This window comes from Rattus norvegicus, chromosome 7 (genome assembly GCF_021556685.1).
Source record: "Rattus norvegicus strain SHRSP/BbbUtx chromosome 7, alternate assembly SHRSP_T2T, whole genome shotgun sequence".
NCBI classification, from domain to species: Eukaryota; Metazoa; Chordata; class Mammalia; order Rodentia; family Muridae; genus Rattus; species Rattus norvegicus.
The window spans coordinates 102,098,252-102,114,368 of NC_141540.1; the positions used below are offsets into that span (position 1 = coordinate 102,098,252).

At 40.5% G+C, this 16,117-nt stretch overlaps 1 long non-coding RNA gene and 1 pseudogene across 1 annotated transcript; both read left to right on the top strand.

Annotated features, from left to right (window-relative positions):
- Positions 1 to 225: 225 nt before the first annotated feature.
- On the top strand, positions 226 to 14,435 carry LOC134479737 (uncharacterized). The gene is made up of 3 exons (XR_015625615.1): positions 226 to 329; positions 9,667 to 12,400; positions 13,079 to 14,435. It is a non-coding gene; the product is annotated as an uncharacterized LOC134479737 (long non-coding RNA).
- Ghitm-ps1 (growth hormone inducible transmembrane protein, pseudogene 1) lies at positions 2,536 to 3,550 on the top strand (annotated as a pseudogene).
- Positions 14,436 to 16,117: the final 1,682 nt, after the last annotated feature.

Here is a 16,117-nt window from a genome sequence, read left to right on the forward strand (position 1 = left end):
TGGGAAATATCGATAATAGCACTTGTCATATAAATGAAAACAAAAATCCAATTCGTGGTAGCATTTTAGACAATGTTCATGACAGGAGATGTTTTCTGTTTATTTAAGGGCCACTGATGTCACACAAAACTTTCTAGGTGAAGCTAAAGTTTCTGACAGCTGTTTGGAGGCAGCTTAGTTGGTCAGAGGTTGGGATTTATTTTAAGCTTCTGCAGGGGGAAGAGCACTGGTGAGCAGGCTGGCTATGGAAAAAGCATGAAAGCAAAATCAGTGTTGGAACCAACAAGGGCACTCGGATGGCAGCTGTGGACAAACCTCTGTTTTCAAAGGTAGAACAAGGGCGTGTGTGTGTGTGTGTGTGTGTGTGTGTGTGTGTGTGTGTGTGTGTGTGTTGTGAACTTACAGATTTCAGAGTGTAGGAGTCTCAGAAATGTCTTCTACTATGAAAAGAACATTTTCACATTAGAACGAAATTGACTGAGGGTTTTGGCATGAGAATGTTCTAACTGGTTTAGAATTAGACAAGTATTCTAGATTAAGCCCTAGGACAGACAACTCGACTATATTCTGCTCTTTGAGCACACTAAGAACATTAGAGCACTGGAGTAAATTTTCTTGAAGTAATAGAAATGGATGAGATTTCATTTATTCATGAATAATCATTAACTGATTCACTTCTTCAAAGATATTTCCTGAAGAAATCTTAAGTGGGAAGAAGGGAAAGAGAACAGCATGGGATACATGAGGCAGAAAAGGAGGGGAGTATTGGGGAGGAGGAAGAAGACCAGTAAAGGAGGGACGGGAAGATGGGAGAGGGCAGTGGTAAAGAGAGAGGGACCAATAAGAACAACATGTACAAGAAAGTATCATGATGAAAATGCTCTAGGTGTTGAGTTTTAAAAAATGCCAAGACAGACAATTGTAATTGGGATGGAGCATCTCTGGGACAAACTAGAAACTGAGGGCAGTGGAAATTTCCAGGAATCTATGAGAGTGACACTAGCTAAGACTCCTAACAATGGAAGATATGGATTCTGAACTGGTGATTTCCTGTAACTAGGCAAGACTATCAATGACAGGATTAGGACACCAACCCAGCCACAAAACTTTGACGTATAATTTGTTCTGCCTAAAAGATGTGCAGGGGTAAAAGATAGAGCATAAAATGAGAGAGTGGCCAACTAATGACTGGTGCAGCTTGAGATCTATGTCATGAGAGGGAGCGCTTCTCTGACACTGTTAATGACACTCTGCTATACATGCAGACAAGAGCCCAACAAAACCATCATCAGAGAGGCTTTACCCAGCATCTAGCTCATAGAAGCAGATGCAGGGACCAAAAGCCAAGTATTAGGTAGAGCTTGGGGAATCCTGAGGGAGAGGAGGAGGAAGGATTGTAGGAGCCAGAGAGGCCAAGGACACCATGAGAAAACCTACATAATCAACTAACCTGGGTACACAGGAGTTCACAGAGACTGACCCATGAACTAGGAAGCCTGCACGAGTCTGACCTACGCTCTCTGCACATATGTTCCACTGGTGTAGTCTAGTCTTCAAGTAGCTCTCCTCAGAGCAGGAGCAGTGGCTACCTCCAATTCCGTTGCCTGCCTTTGGGAGCCATTCCTTCAGTTGAGCTGCCTCATGTATCCTCAATGAGAGAGGATGCACCTAGTCTTACTGCAACCTGCTATGCTAGGGCTGGTTGGAATCCATGTGAGGCCTCCCCTTTTTGAAGAGAAATGGAAGAAGAGGAGTGATGGGGAAGGAGAGGTAGGGGTAGGATGAAAAGTAAAATTAATTAATAAAACATACCTGAAATACTTGCAAAGGATTTACTGATCTAAAATTTCGTGAAAGTGTGTGTACATAGAGTAGCTGCTTGATTTAAGGGTAGCTTCTGAAGTCTAGGGGATGTTTAATAAAATGCCCATGATACAGTGTTTTTGTCTGATAATGCCTTTCCTTCAGCATCCTAATGCATGTGGATCTTCTTCAATATACAAATATGTGATCCATAGTTGATCCCATTTCATAAGGAGTTTGTTCAGGTGGCTACTACTTTGAAAATAGATATATTTCTTCAGCAAGTAATGTGCACTTAGCATTAGAGATACGGTGAGAAACAGTGGTTAACAACAGTGGATCTTGATTTTCACAGGCCATTATGTCTGGTTGTAGATGATGGGCAATTGAAAGAAAGCCAGTCGATTTCTAGGATGGAGAAACAAGAAAGACTGTGAAAAAGAGACAAAGGCTAGTAGGTTGGATTGGTTGATGGGATTGTGAGGGTGTCCAGTGAAGGAATCTTAGGGAATGTCACATGTAATCAATCCCATGTTAGAAAAATGAGAAGTCATCATCAAACGAAATCAGGCAAGAATACAGGCAAGAAGCAGAGAGTTCCAGGTATCTTTAGCAACATGTGTGAAGGGACAAAAAAAAAATCAGAGGGGTGGCCTGAAAGGGAGCCTCATGGCAGAGGTAATTGGAGCTGAGCACTTCAGATCTGCTTAGTAAACCGGTGTATCACCCACCATGTTGGCTGCAAGGCTTGTGTGTGTGTGGACACTACCTTCCAGGGTTTTCCAACTCAGTTTCATCACTAAGACCTCTCCACTTGTGAAGAATTCCATCACAAAGAACCAGTGGCACTTAATACCCAGCAGGGAATATGTTACAAAGACAAGAATTAGGACTCACCCTGGGAAAACTGGCCAAGTACTGGAAAAGGCAGTCTTGGAACTATCATTGGAAAAAAATCTTTTAAATTAATCAGATGGGAAGGTGGTCTGTTGCTGGAGGAGTAGCTGTTGGTCTTGAAGCGCTGTGCTACTATGACTTGGGAATGTCTAATGAAGTTTAAGCTATGGAAAAGGCTATAATTTGGCCTCAGTATGTAAAGGGTAGAATTCATTCTACTTACATGGCCTTAGCAGGAAGTATTGGTTTAACAGCTTTGTCTGCCTTGGCAGTCTCCAGAACACCTGCTCTTATGAACTTCATGATGACAGGCTCTTGAGTGACAGTTGGTGCAAGCTTTGCAGCCATGACTGGAGCTGGAATGCTAGTACAGTCAATATCATATGAGCAGAGCCCAGGCCCAAAACATCTGGCTTGGATGATGCATTCTGGATGCAGTGGTGGTTCCTATGACAATTTTGGGGGGTCTCTTCTCCTGAGAGTTGCATGGTATACCACCAGTATTGTGGGAGGCCTCTCTACTGTTGCCATCTGTGCACCTAGTGAGAAGTTTCTGAACATAGGAGCACCTCTGGGAGTGGGCCTGGGTTTTGCCTTTGTATCTTCACTGGGGTCTATGTTTCTTCCTTCTCCTCCATGGGTGGTGCCACCCTGTACTCAGTGGCAATGTATGGTGGATTAGTTCTTTTCAGCAAGTTCCTTCCATTTGATCAAAAATGAAAGTAATCAAACGTGCAGAAATAACACCCATGTATGGAGTTCAATGATGTTGATGACCTACATAGATACATTAATTATATTTATGGAAGTTGCAACTATGCTAGCCACTGGAAGCAACAGAAAGAAATGAAGTGACCGCTGTGGTGTCTCTGCTCATTGATGTCTTGCTTGGTTAGTAGGAGCAGAAAGTCCTTGCGGTTTGCACCATCAGAATTCCTTGAGGTTTCAAAGATAACCTGTCACTATGTTTAAAGTGTTCAGTAATGTGATCCTTCAGGCCTGCTTTTTCTTTTACAGAATAAATGCAGTAGATGTCTTCCAAATAAGCACATACATTTTCATCTGTCATGCTTTCCTACTTTAAAAACACTTTGATGAATGTGTGAACAAAGATTTGTTAGAAGTTTTCAAGTATTGTTTTATTTATTGAGTAGGTAAAAATCTAGCAAATTTGTGTGTCTTCATATTTTGGGAGCCTGAAGAATATTAAAATGATGTCACGAGTGACAAGTTTTGGTATAGAGGTCAGAGAGATAAAAACCATCTGCAGTCATTTTGAATGCTTAGGACAGCACTGATTGGTGAGCCAATGAAAGACATTGGAGATGTGGAAACAAAGGACCACCGTTAACAAACACACAGGTGCTGTTAATGGCCTCAGGGTTGACTAGTCATCGTCAGGACAGTCCAGAGTGTTAATCTACAGAGAATCCCTGCTGGAATTGTGTGTATGTGAGTTTTACTATGAAGTCTTTTAGAACAAGCTGGCTGGTGGTGGTGCATGTGCCTTTAATCCCAGCATTTGGGAGGCAGAGGCAAGCAGATCTCTAAATACAAGACCAGCCTGGTCTACAAAGTGAGTTCCAGGCCACCCAAGGCCCTGTCTGTAAAACAAACAAACAAACAAACAAACAACAACAACAAAACCTACCAGCTATGCTCAGTATAGCATACACCAAAGGTCAAGATTCATTTGTTTTCAAATATACAGTACATTTGCAGTTGGATGGGTTGTTTTTTTCCCTCAGTGTCTAATTGAAAGCATGCTTGATTTTCTCAACACAACTTTGACAGCTGTCAGAAAAGCCTTTTTGCGGCTTATGCTAAGATTAGGATTGTTTTTCTTCTAAAACTGTTGACTTCCTATGTTCCCTGTCAGGTTAAGCATGAACAAACAAAATAAACTTAGTTGACCTTGGGAAATATTTGAGTGAAAACTGTAATGGGGAGGTGCTTCATTTGACACCCTTAGCACTTTCTTTCTCGTTCAGGCAATTGCTCAACTTCCTTGTGACATTTGTAAGATTTTGATACAGTTCACATGTTCATGGTGAGGGGTTCTTCATTGAAGTCTATATGTGTACTTACAGAGTAACAATTTTTGAGAAGCATTTATTATAGTAATCTATAAATAACTCTTTTAATCACTTTAAAGTCCAATGAATGCTTATTTCTGAAATGAAATTTCCAGCCTCCCCCTTCAAAAATATCAGAGCATGGGGAGTTGAGATAAGACTACTTGAAACTGTACTGTTCACAGTTACAGAAAGCAGGGCAAACACTAGGTGAAGGTTCTAAAAGTGAATGAGACAATTCTCGTGTACTTGTCACAGACCACTTCTAATTCTATACACCAGAAATTCGGAGTGAATATACTTAACAGCCCGTCTAAATCACTAACTTTCTGTATCCTATTTTAAATCAGAAAGGAAATTGCTAGGCTAATTGGCATTTGTACAAACTTGTGACTATTTCCTGAGAGGAAACTGTGCACAGGATGGTTGGGATATGATTTCTGATCAGAGTTTATTTAACAGGATAAATTTTTTCATGCTATCCCTGTAATATTTCACATGGTGTCTGCTCCAGGATCATAGGGTCCGGAGTGAGTCCCCAATGGAAGACAGTTCCAGTTTGCACATGGCTGCCCCAGTATGGCAGGAAAAGAAAATGTTTAGGGTAATTCCTTGTTCTTCATTGAGATGTAGAAATATTCAACTCAAAGCCCTGTTGCAAATACAAAGAGGAAGCAGAAGTCTAATCATTTAAACTTAAAGAGTTAATCATTTTAAAATTACCTACTCAGAATTTTCTGTTACAGGTATAAAGACTAGAGATAGATGGATGCCTGCTGAGCTGAGACATCCTGGGGCAAATAGATGCATGATTAAACCTTTTATGTGCCATGGGGTCAGGGAGGGTGCGATGTATGAAATCCGGGGGTACACATAGGAGGGCCATTTGATTTTATGTGACTTCCTTCAGGATGCTCTCCCTAGGACCCTAGAGGTAAGTACAGTACAGAGACTGAAAGAGATTCTTAAATGATGTCTATGAGAGATTGAGGTTGGAAAGATCAGAGATAAAATTCTGGACCTAGAAAGAGCCCATGATTATATCTACAGGATGGTAGCAACTTTGTAGGTGTCATGAAGTGAAGTCTGTATTTTATGGGGAGATGAGATATGGAGGGGTCTTTTGCTTTTGTTTGTTTCTTTGTTTAGTTTTGGAGGGCATGGAATAAGGCACACATTCTAAACTATGTTGTCCCAGTGAATTTTCACTAAAACACAAGTTAGAGATAAAAACTTTATGAGAAACAAATGGAATAACCTGTAAATAAGCCGAGAAGCAGGGCCAGTAGAATAATCTATTATTTATTTCTCAGGAATCTTGATCAACCTTACATTGTGGACTTCTGGCTCATCTTCATGTTCATTCTAGATATCCAAAGGCCAATATTGGTCTCTGAGAACAACATCAAAAGCAAGGAAGCTGGAGATGGATCCATGGTCATCTGTCACATCTGTACTATGTGCAGCCCACCCTGGGCCCTGGAACCCTGATTGGGGATCTGAGGGTATAAATAAAGAACAGATACATAGGCACACAAAGGAAAAAAACTAGGGTCAGTCATCAGTTAGAACTGTAATGAATCCATACCAACTATGAACTAATCTGTGTAGTGAATAGAATAGATAGGGCCCTCATAGATTCATGTGTTTGAATGGCCCATATAAAATGGCACTATTAGGAGGTGTGGACTTGTGGGAAGAAGTGTGTCATTGTGTAGGTGGTCTTTGAGTGCTCCCATGCTCAGGATCCACCCAAAGTAGAAGAGAATCTTTTCCTGGCTGCCTTCAGATCAAGATGGAGAACTCTCAGTCCTTCTCCAGCACCATGTCTGCCTCCATGCAGCCACGCTTCCTGCCACGATGATAATTGACTGAAACTGTAAGGCAGCCCCAATTAAATGTTTTGTTTTATAAGAGTTGCCTTGGTCATGGTGTCTCTTCACAGCTTAAAACCTAACTAAGGCAATCTGGAAGTTCAGCATGTTTATTATTATGTGCACCACAGTCGGGGGACTTAACTAGTCTTGGAGGGAAGGCTTTCTAGCATGGAGTCTCAGACTATAGACATCTGAGATGGGGAAGCTGTGGTTGCCAGCTTTTGTACACACTTGCAACATTGTACCTGGACCAGAGGAAGGGTTTGGCATCTCTCAAAGACTTGCCTGGGGGGTGGGGTGGGGATGGGGAATGTAAGCTTTTGCTAATTTCCCAGGGTCTTAGGCCTTCTTCTTTGAAATAGCCATGTTAGTGGCAACAATGAATTCAGGACTTCAGACACTTTCCCTATTTACTCAGTCTATCCCTTACTAGTCATCTGCAGAGCTCTAGAAGCCAGAAACTTGTAAGCGTAAGGTTTATGACTGGATAAACCAGTGAATTTTTTAGTGAGGAGAGAAACTTCGGAGACAGAGTTTCAATTCTTTGTGTGGCTTTTTTAGGTATAGAAAATAGCTATAGATGGCAGTTGTTGGGTACCATGCATTTAACAGTCATCTTGGTTTTATTTTTTTCTTTGGAAACCTGCCCTTTCTTACCTCATTATCAACAGGTAGCCGTGTATCCAAACGCTAATTTTCTTAACTAAATATATGTCTATTTAAAAAAATGACTTCCCTCTCTCTTCTAATTAGATGATAGTGATTCTGCTCTCTCTGCTAATTACCGTGTGTCTTCCTTCTGAAGGCTATATGTATTTATATACACACATAGAGCTATGTGTGAACATTTGTGTATGCATACATTTGCACATGTGCATATTTGAAAATTTAATGACCTTCCTCTTGGGAAAGTGGATCATTGATAAAAATACTCTCATCTTGGATTGGAAGGTTTCTGAGATATTAATTTCCCTAGCTTCTTCCATATTAGGTGTCTTTCATCTCAGAGGAAATAATTATACCAGGCTTGGCTCTGTTCAATGAGGCATGACTACAGCAGAATGGATCTCTTCCTGAACAAAAAAAAAAGTAAAAAGAAAATTGAAAAGAAAAAAAATACAGCTTGACATACCAGCCTCAAAATTATCTAAATCTATTTCCAACAAAAAGCTCTGTGCTTTAGTGAAGATGATGACCTTTGAGAGAAAAATCCATTGGAAAAAAAATCCATTTCCCATGCTGTAAGGTTAGGAGAATAAATTGCACTCTGAGAGGAGGGAGGGAAGCTCCTTTTGACATGTAATAAAGCAGGTAGCCTCATTTGAATTTTCCCATTAGGTCTTCTAGAGAGAGCTGGGAAATATGCTGGCCCTGCTCATTGTAACTCAGCCTTGGCTCTCTGTCTATGGGACACACAGTTTTTCATGGGTAATAGAATTAGAGTCTGGCTTATTTGAAAGGTCCAGCAGGAAGTTATTTGTTACAGTGTTTATTTTTTCTATCTGCGGTAGAATACTAAACAGGTTTGTTTTCTGAAGAATATTAATACTCTTGACTTACTAGGAGGCAGATCTCTCGCCCTCTAGCCTCCCTGTTCTTTCCTTTTTTATTTTGTTTTTCCACTTCAAGAGTCAAGGGGACTAATTGCATTGTATATGCAGTAAGAATACATTTTACTAGAAAGCTTGGTGTCAAAATCAGTCCTAATCAGTTCCCTGTGCCAGAGCAGACAGTGGTGAGTTTGTTCCATTTTGCTGTGTGTTTATTTAACAAATGACTACAGAAAGTATTTGACATGACAGGACTAGTCTCACACAACATAGAATCAGGAAAAAGAGAGAGATTAAAAATATACATAGGTAAGCCATTCAACCTGTGAAGTGATATGAATGAAGGATAATCCACAGTGGGAAAGTGGGTAAGAGGGACACATACATATCGGTATCTGAGCAGGATAATAATACTTTAGAATGTTTTTAAACATGTAAAAATAAAGGAAAATACTCGCCACCTTTCACTTAATGGAAGCTCAAATAAACTAATTCAAAAATAGTCATCTCATTTTATCAAAATCAAACAATTAAAAAAAACTTTAGAAAGATATAAGGAAAACATGGGTACATATTCATGTGGCAAGACTTTGTGGTTCCATGGCTTGTTTTTGGGAGGAGGTGGGAGGACTCAGCAGTTGTTCTGAGTAACAAACAAACACACAAACAACCACAACCCAACCAAACAAAAAACAATAAAGAACCTCCAAACAGATCAAAAACAAGAAGAGCAACAAAATACTACATCACTTAGTTCTCTTCTGTCTTTGCTTAGTCTAGTGAGCCTGTCCTATCTCTGGGGTATGCATATATAATTTCTGTCTATGCCAAAGCTAGAAAGCCAATGAAATATTTCCAAAGCAGCTCACATATCCCAGTGTCTTTTGCCTTTATTTAATTGACCTGATTGAGCATGCATGACCATTGGCTCCTTATGATATTCCAGATGATTCACAGAAACAAATAGGGGATGCATTTAGAGGGGATGGAAAGAGAAGCCAAAAAATAAAAGGAATGAAATCTGTTACCTGAAAGGTCGTCTCATTCACTATCCAGTTATAAATGTTCAATTATCCAGCTGATAAAATATTCATTTGTAGAAGAGTATTTGGGAATCTAAGTTCATACAAAGTATATGTTGCCCTGATAACATATTCTTCAGTAGCACAATTACTTTATAGCCTTACTGTCTTCAAATGCTCCCACATAACTCCAGCCTTACATATAAACTATCTTAGGCTGATGTTCTAGTATCCATAAGATTGTGAGTGTTGAAAGCTTTACATGTGGCAGGTGGGTTCGGTGGTCGTTTTTATGTGAATTCCTTAGTGCTGCACTTCATTCTGGTTCCTTTAAATTCTATTGCATGTGTACATAGTATGCACTTACCACACCACCCTGCCCTACTAAGGGAACTCCTTACAGGAGGAGTTTATTTCATCTCCATTTGTCCTTGGTTTACAGGGAATGGCTAATTAACCTTTGATGGATAGAACAAGAGATGGATTTAGTGCCGAATTCTATCAGACCTTCAAAGAAAACCTATAACCAAGACTCTTCAAACTATTCCACTAAATAGAAATGGAGGGAACACTACCCAATTCATTCTACGAAGCCACAATTGCGCTTATACCTGAAGCACACAAAGACACAACAAAGAAAGAGAACTTCAGACCAATTTCCCTTATGAATATTGATGCAAAAATAATAAAATTTTCACAAACTGAATCACAGAACACATCAAAATGATCATCCATCATGATCAAGTAGTCTTTATCCCAAAGATGCTGGGATGGTTCAATATATGGAAATCCATCAACATATTCCACTATATAAACAAACTCAAAGAAAAATAAAACCAACAAGATCATCTCATCAGATGCTGAGAAAGCAGTTGACAAAATTTCAACACCTGTTCTTGATAAATTCTTGGAAAGATCAGGAATTCAAGGCCCACAGCTAAACATAGAAAAAGCAACATACAGCCAACTAGTAGCCAACATCAAACTAAATGGAGAGAAACTTGAAGCAATCCCACTAAAATCAGGGACTAGACAAGGCTGCCCACTCTCTACCTACTTATTCAATATAGTACTCGAAGCCACAGCAATTAGGACAATGAAAGGAGGTCAAAGAGATACAAATTGTAAAGGAAGAAGTCAAAATATCACTATTTGCAGATGATATGATAGTATACTTAAAGGACCCCAAAAATCCTACCAGAGAACTCCTACAACTGAGAAACAACTTCAGCAAAGTGGCTGGATAAAAATTAACTCAAACAAATCAGTAGCCTTCCTCTACTCAAAGAATAAACAGGCTGAGAAAGAAATTATGAAAATGACACCCTTCACAGTAGTCACAAATAATATAAAATACCTTGGTGTAACTATAACCAAGAAAGTGAAAGATCTGTATGACAAGAACTTCAAGTCTCTGAAGAAAGAAATTGAGGAAGATCTCAGAAGATGGAAAGAGCTCCCGTGCTCATGAATTGGCCAGATTAATATTGTAAAAATGGCCATCTTGCCTAAAGCATCTACATATTAAATACAATTCCCATCAAGATGCCAACCCAATTCTTCATAGAGTTAGAAAGAGCAATTTGCAAATTCATTTGGAATAACAACAACAAAAAAAAAACAGATAGCAAAAACTATTCTCAACAATAAAAGAACATCTGGGGTGCCCCGCGCTATCTCACCAGCAAGAACACGCGGGGACACACGAATCCTTCTGTAGCCAAAATGTTTATTGTATCTTAAAGAGAGGGCGCCGAGGCGCCGGCATGGCACAGCTTATATACTCCCTAGCGTGGTGCATCCACACCTGATTGGTCGCTTACCCATGATCTCATTAGGCACGCCCCGGAGTGGGCAAAGACCTGGCACGAAGGCACTCTTGCACATGCACACACAGTTAACTTCCTGAAAGAAAGTCGGCTGGCACGGCGGAGGCCAGCACCATCTTGTAATGGCGAAATCTATCCCGGCTTTCCACGTGGGGCGCAGTGGAAGCCAGCGCCATCTTGTGGTGGCGAATGTTATTGCGGCTCTCTACACTGGGGGAATTACCATCCCTTATGTCAAGCTGTATTACAGAGCAATAGTGATGAAAACTGTATGGTATTGATACAGAGATGGGCAGATAGCTCAATGGAACAGAATTGAAGATGCAGAAACAAACCCACACACCTATGGTCACTTGATCGTTGACAAAGGAACTAAAACCATCCAGTGGAAAAAAAACCAGCATTTTTAACAAATGTTGCTAGTTCAACTGGAGGTCAACATGTAGAAGAATTCAAATCAATCCATTCTTCTTGTCCTGTACAAAGCTTAAGTCCAAATGGATCAAGGACCTCCACATAAAACCAGATACACCCAAACTAATAGAAGAGAAAGTGGGAAAGTATCTCAAACAAATGGGCACAGGGGAAAATTTCATGAACAGAACACCAAGGGTTTATGCTCTAATATCAACAATTGACAAGTGGGACTTCATAAAATTCCAAAACTTCTGTAAGGCAAAGGAAACAGTCAATAGGACAAAATGGTAACTAACTGATTGGGAAAAGATCTTTACCAGAGAACCAAATAACCCTATTTAAAAATGAGGTATAGAACTAAACAAAGAATTCTTAGTTGAGGATTATCGAATGGCCAAAAAGCACCTAAAGACCCATTCAACATCCTTAGTTATCAGAGAAATGCAAATCAAAACAACCCTGAGACTCCACCTCACACCAGTCAGAATGGCTAAGATCAAAAACTCAGGTGACAACAGATGCTGGCAAGGCTTTGGAGAAATAGGAACACTCCTCTGTTGTTGGTGGAATTGCAAGCTGGTAGATCTCTCTGGAAATCAGTCTGGCAGTTCCTCAAAAAACTGGATATAGTACAACCTGAGGACTAAGCTATACCACTCCTGGGCATATACCAATAGATGCTCCAACATATAACAAGGATACATGCTCCTCTATGTTCACAGCAGCCTTATTTATTATAGCCAGAAGCTATAAAAAACCCAGATGTCCTTCAACAGAGGAATGGATATAGGAAATGTGGTACATTTACACAATGGAGTTCTACTCAGCTATTAAGAACAATGAGTTCATGAAATTCTTAAGCAAATGGATGGAACTAGAAAATTTCATCCTGAATGAGGTAACCCAATAACAAAAGAGCACCCATGATATGTATTCACTGATAAGTGGATATTAGCCGGAAATCTTGGAATACCCAACATAAAATTTACAGATCCCATGAAACTCAAGAAAAAGAATGACAAAAGTGTGGATGCCTCAGTACTTCTTAGAAGGGGGAACAAAATACTCTCATGAGGAAATAGGGAGACAAAGTGTGGAGCCGAGACTGAACGAAAGGCCATCCGGAGACTGCCACACTTGTGGATCCATCCCACATGCAGTCACCAAACCCAGTCACTATTGGGGATACCAAGATGTGCATGCTGACAGGAGCATGATATAACTGTCTCCTGAGAGGCTCTGCCAGAGCCTGAAAAATACAGAGGCAGAAGCCCACAGCCAACCATTTGACTGAGAACTCGGTCTCCAATGGGGGAATTAGAGAAAGTACTGAGGGAGCTGAAATGGTTTGCAACCCCATAGGAAGAACAAAAATATCAACCAGTCAGACAACCAAGAGTTCCCAGGTATTAAACCATCAACCAAAGAGTACACATGGAGGGACCTATGGCTCCAATCACGTATGTAGCAGAGGATGGGCCTTGTTGGGCATCAATGTGAAGAGAGGTCCTTGGTCCAGTGATGGCTCCATACCTCAGTGTACGGGAATGCTAGGGCGGTGAGGAGGGAGGGTGTGGGTGGGTGGTAAGTGGGGGAGCACCCTCATAGAAGCAAGGGAACTGGGGATGAGATGGGAGTTTGCAGAGGGGAAAGCAGGGAGGTAGATATTATTTGAAATGTAAATAAAGAAAATATCCAAAAAAAGAAAAAGAAAAAAAAGGAACTTCTGCTAGTTGGCTCTTGTTAGGGTCTTCCAGTACTAGGGGTCATTAGGAATCCTTTGTGTGCACAAAGAAACACACACAGCAGTGGACCTTGTAACAGTGGATCTGAGTACAATCCTTAGTAGAAGTAGATGGTACCAGCAGAGCTTAAGTGGCTTACCCATGGAGCAGGCAGCAACCGGACCTTCAAGAAACTAATTTGACATTAATAAAAATTGCATATACTGAGTCTAAACCATGAATTCATTTCACTTGACTGAAAGAGAATTGACACTGAACATTTCTGGCAGATACCTTTTGATTCTCTGTTTTTGTTTTGTTTTGTTTTGTTTCCAATCACTTAAGTTTTCTGTTGTAATTTCCCAAGCTAGGCAGCACCTGAGAAAATGCGTTGTGAAAGGTCCAGGATATAGACAGAAAAATATTTGCTTCTATTTTTTCCTATGGGCTATTTGGATTCAAATCCTGAGCCTGACCAGCACCTACATATGTAAATCTATACATCACCTTGGCGAGCTCAGCACACCAGAGGGAATTTGCTTCAGTGTGTGCTTAAAGGTGTGACCTACTTTTCTGGAACTAAGAGAAATTTACATGCTATCACTACTCTCTCTCTCTCTCTCTCTCTCTCTCTCTCTCTCTCTCTCTCTCTCTGTGTGTGTGTGTGTGCACGTGTGTGTGTGTGTGCTTGTGTGTGTATCTCCAGATTTGGGGGGGGGAGAGTAAGATGCTCATATGCATATGTTTTTAAGGCTGACAACTAGAGACTGGATAAACTACTAGAGAGTTTGTCACTGGAAAAATCAGATTATCCTCCCAGGAGCCATTGATTACCTGTAGTTCTATACCTGGAGGTGGTAACATGTGAAATTTCCTGAATTCATGTCAACTGGTAGTTTGTGCACGTCTTTTGTGGGCATCACATTGCTGAGACTTCTTGGGTACAGCTTCCCTTTCATTTGAAGAAGATGCTATTTAGAACCAATGTCAGTTTTTGTTTTTTTTAAGATAGGTTCTGGATATCAAACCCACATGTTTTACCTTGCTACGGTAACTAGTTTAACAACTGAACAATCTTCTCATCCCTGTGCCAACCTTATAATTTTTTTATAAAATTTCAAGATGAATTTCTTTCAATTTCCACATGTCAATAATGTCTCATAGAAAAGGTCAGTGATGTACCTCCCACAGTCAAAGTCAGGGCCTTTACCTATTTTATATAAATAAATATTTATTAAAGCATGGGTATCTGGATTCTTTTTTGTTTTACTTGAGAATGCATCATGTTACGGTTTGAATGTGAAATATCCCTCAGGGAACTCATGTGTTGGTCCTGTTTTGTAAGCATGCAGAGCACTTGGGAAAGCTAAATATCTGATGCTTGTAGTTAATAAGAGATGTGATTCCAGAATTCATAGGTTAATTAAGGTTTGGTCTAGTTCTCTCCTTTTGGTCACATGCTCCTTCTGCTACCAGAAAGCCTTTTCCAGCATGGCTCTTCTGTCACGGTGGACTGAAATCCTCTGAACCCATAATCCCAAATAAATATCTCTACAAGAAGGTGAAGAGCAATATATAAGCACAGTAGATGTTACTCAAGCCATATGGCCAACAGAGCTGAACACATGCACTCTCTGGTCTTTGCATTCTGTGTGAATCAGTACCCATTACTTGTCCAGGCTGGGGAATTAACCTAATGTAACACAAGAGATACATGAGGACTAACGGGAACGGTGGATGAGAAAGATGAGTAAGAAACCCTTGGAAGTCTTTCAGTCAAGGAGGGGCTAGATGTATTTCAGGAGTCAAAGGCAACTGTGATGTAATCAGAGCTAATGGAACATAAGAAAGACTCTAGCAGGACAGAGTTCCTCAAGCATTGCCACAGAAATCATTTTAAATCTTGACAAACTTTGCAGATATTCTTTTTTTAATTTTTTAGATATATTTCTTTACTTACATTTCAAATGTTATTTTCCTTCCCAGTTTCCTGTCCACAAGCCACCATTCCCTTCCCTCCCTCTCCCCCATGCAGGTACTCCCCCTATACATCCCCCTTATTGCCACCCCACATATTCCCCTGCACTGGGGGTCCAACCTTGGCAGGACCAAGCACTTTCCCTTCCACTGGTGCCCCAACAAGGCTATTCTCTGCTACATATGCAGTTGGAGCCCTGGGTCAGTCCATGTATAGTCTTTCGGTAGTAGTTTAGTCCCTGGAAGCTCTGGTTGGTTGGCATTGTTGTTTTTATGGGGTTGCAAGCTCCTTCACCTCTTTCAATACTTTCTTTGATTCCCCCCAAGGGGGTCCTGTTCTCAGTTCAGTGGTGTGCTGCTAGCATTGACCTCTATATTGGTCATGCTCTGGATGGGTCTCTCAGGAGAGATCTATATCCGGTCCCTTTCAGCATGCATTTTTTAGCTTCATCAATCTTACCTAGTTTTGGTGGCTGTATATATATGGGCCACATATGGGTCAGGCTCCAAATGGTCATTCCTCGAGTCGCTGCTCTAAACTTTGCTTCCATATTCCCTCCTATGGATATTTTTCCTCTTTTTAAGAAGGAGTGGGAGCATCTGCATTTTGGTCATCCTTCTTCTTGAGCGTCCTGTGGTCTGTGGATTGCATCTTGGGTAATTCCAACTTTTTGGCTAATATCCACCTTTCAATGAGTGCATACCACGTGTGTTTTTCTGTGATTGAGTAACCTCACTCAGGATGATATTTTCTAGTTCATTCCATTTGCCTATGAATTTCATGAAGTCATTGTTTTTTGATAGCTGTGTAGTACTCCATTGTGTGGCAGATGTTCTTGTCCATTTTAGCTTTTATTATTAAAATCCCAGCAGAGATGCCATCTCTTCTACATCCACCTGTTCTTTCCATATTCATTGCTCCTTAATCCAATATTCACACAGCCAC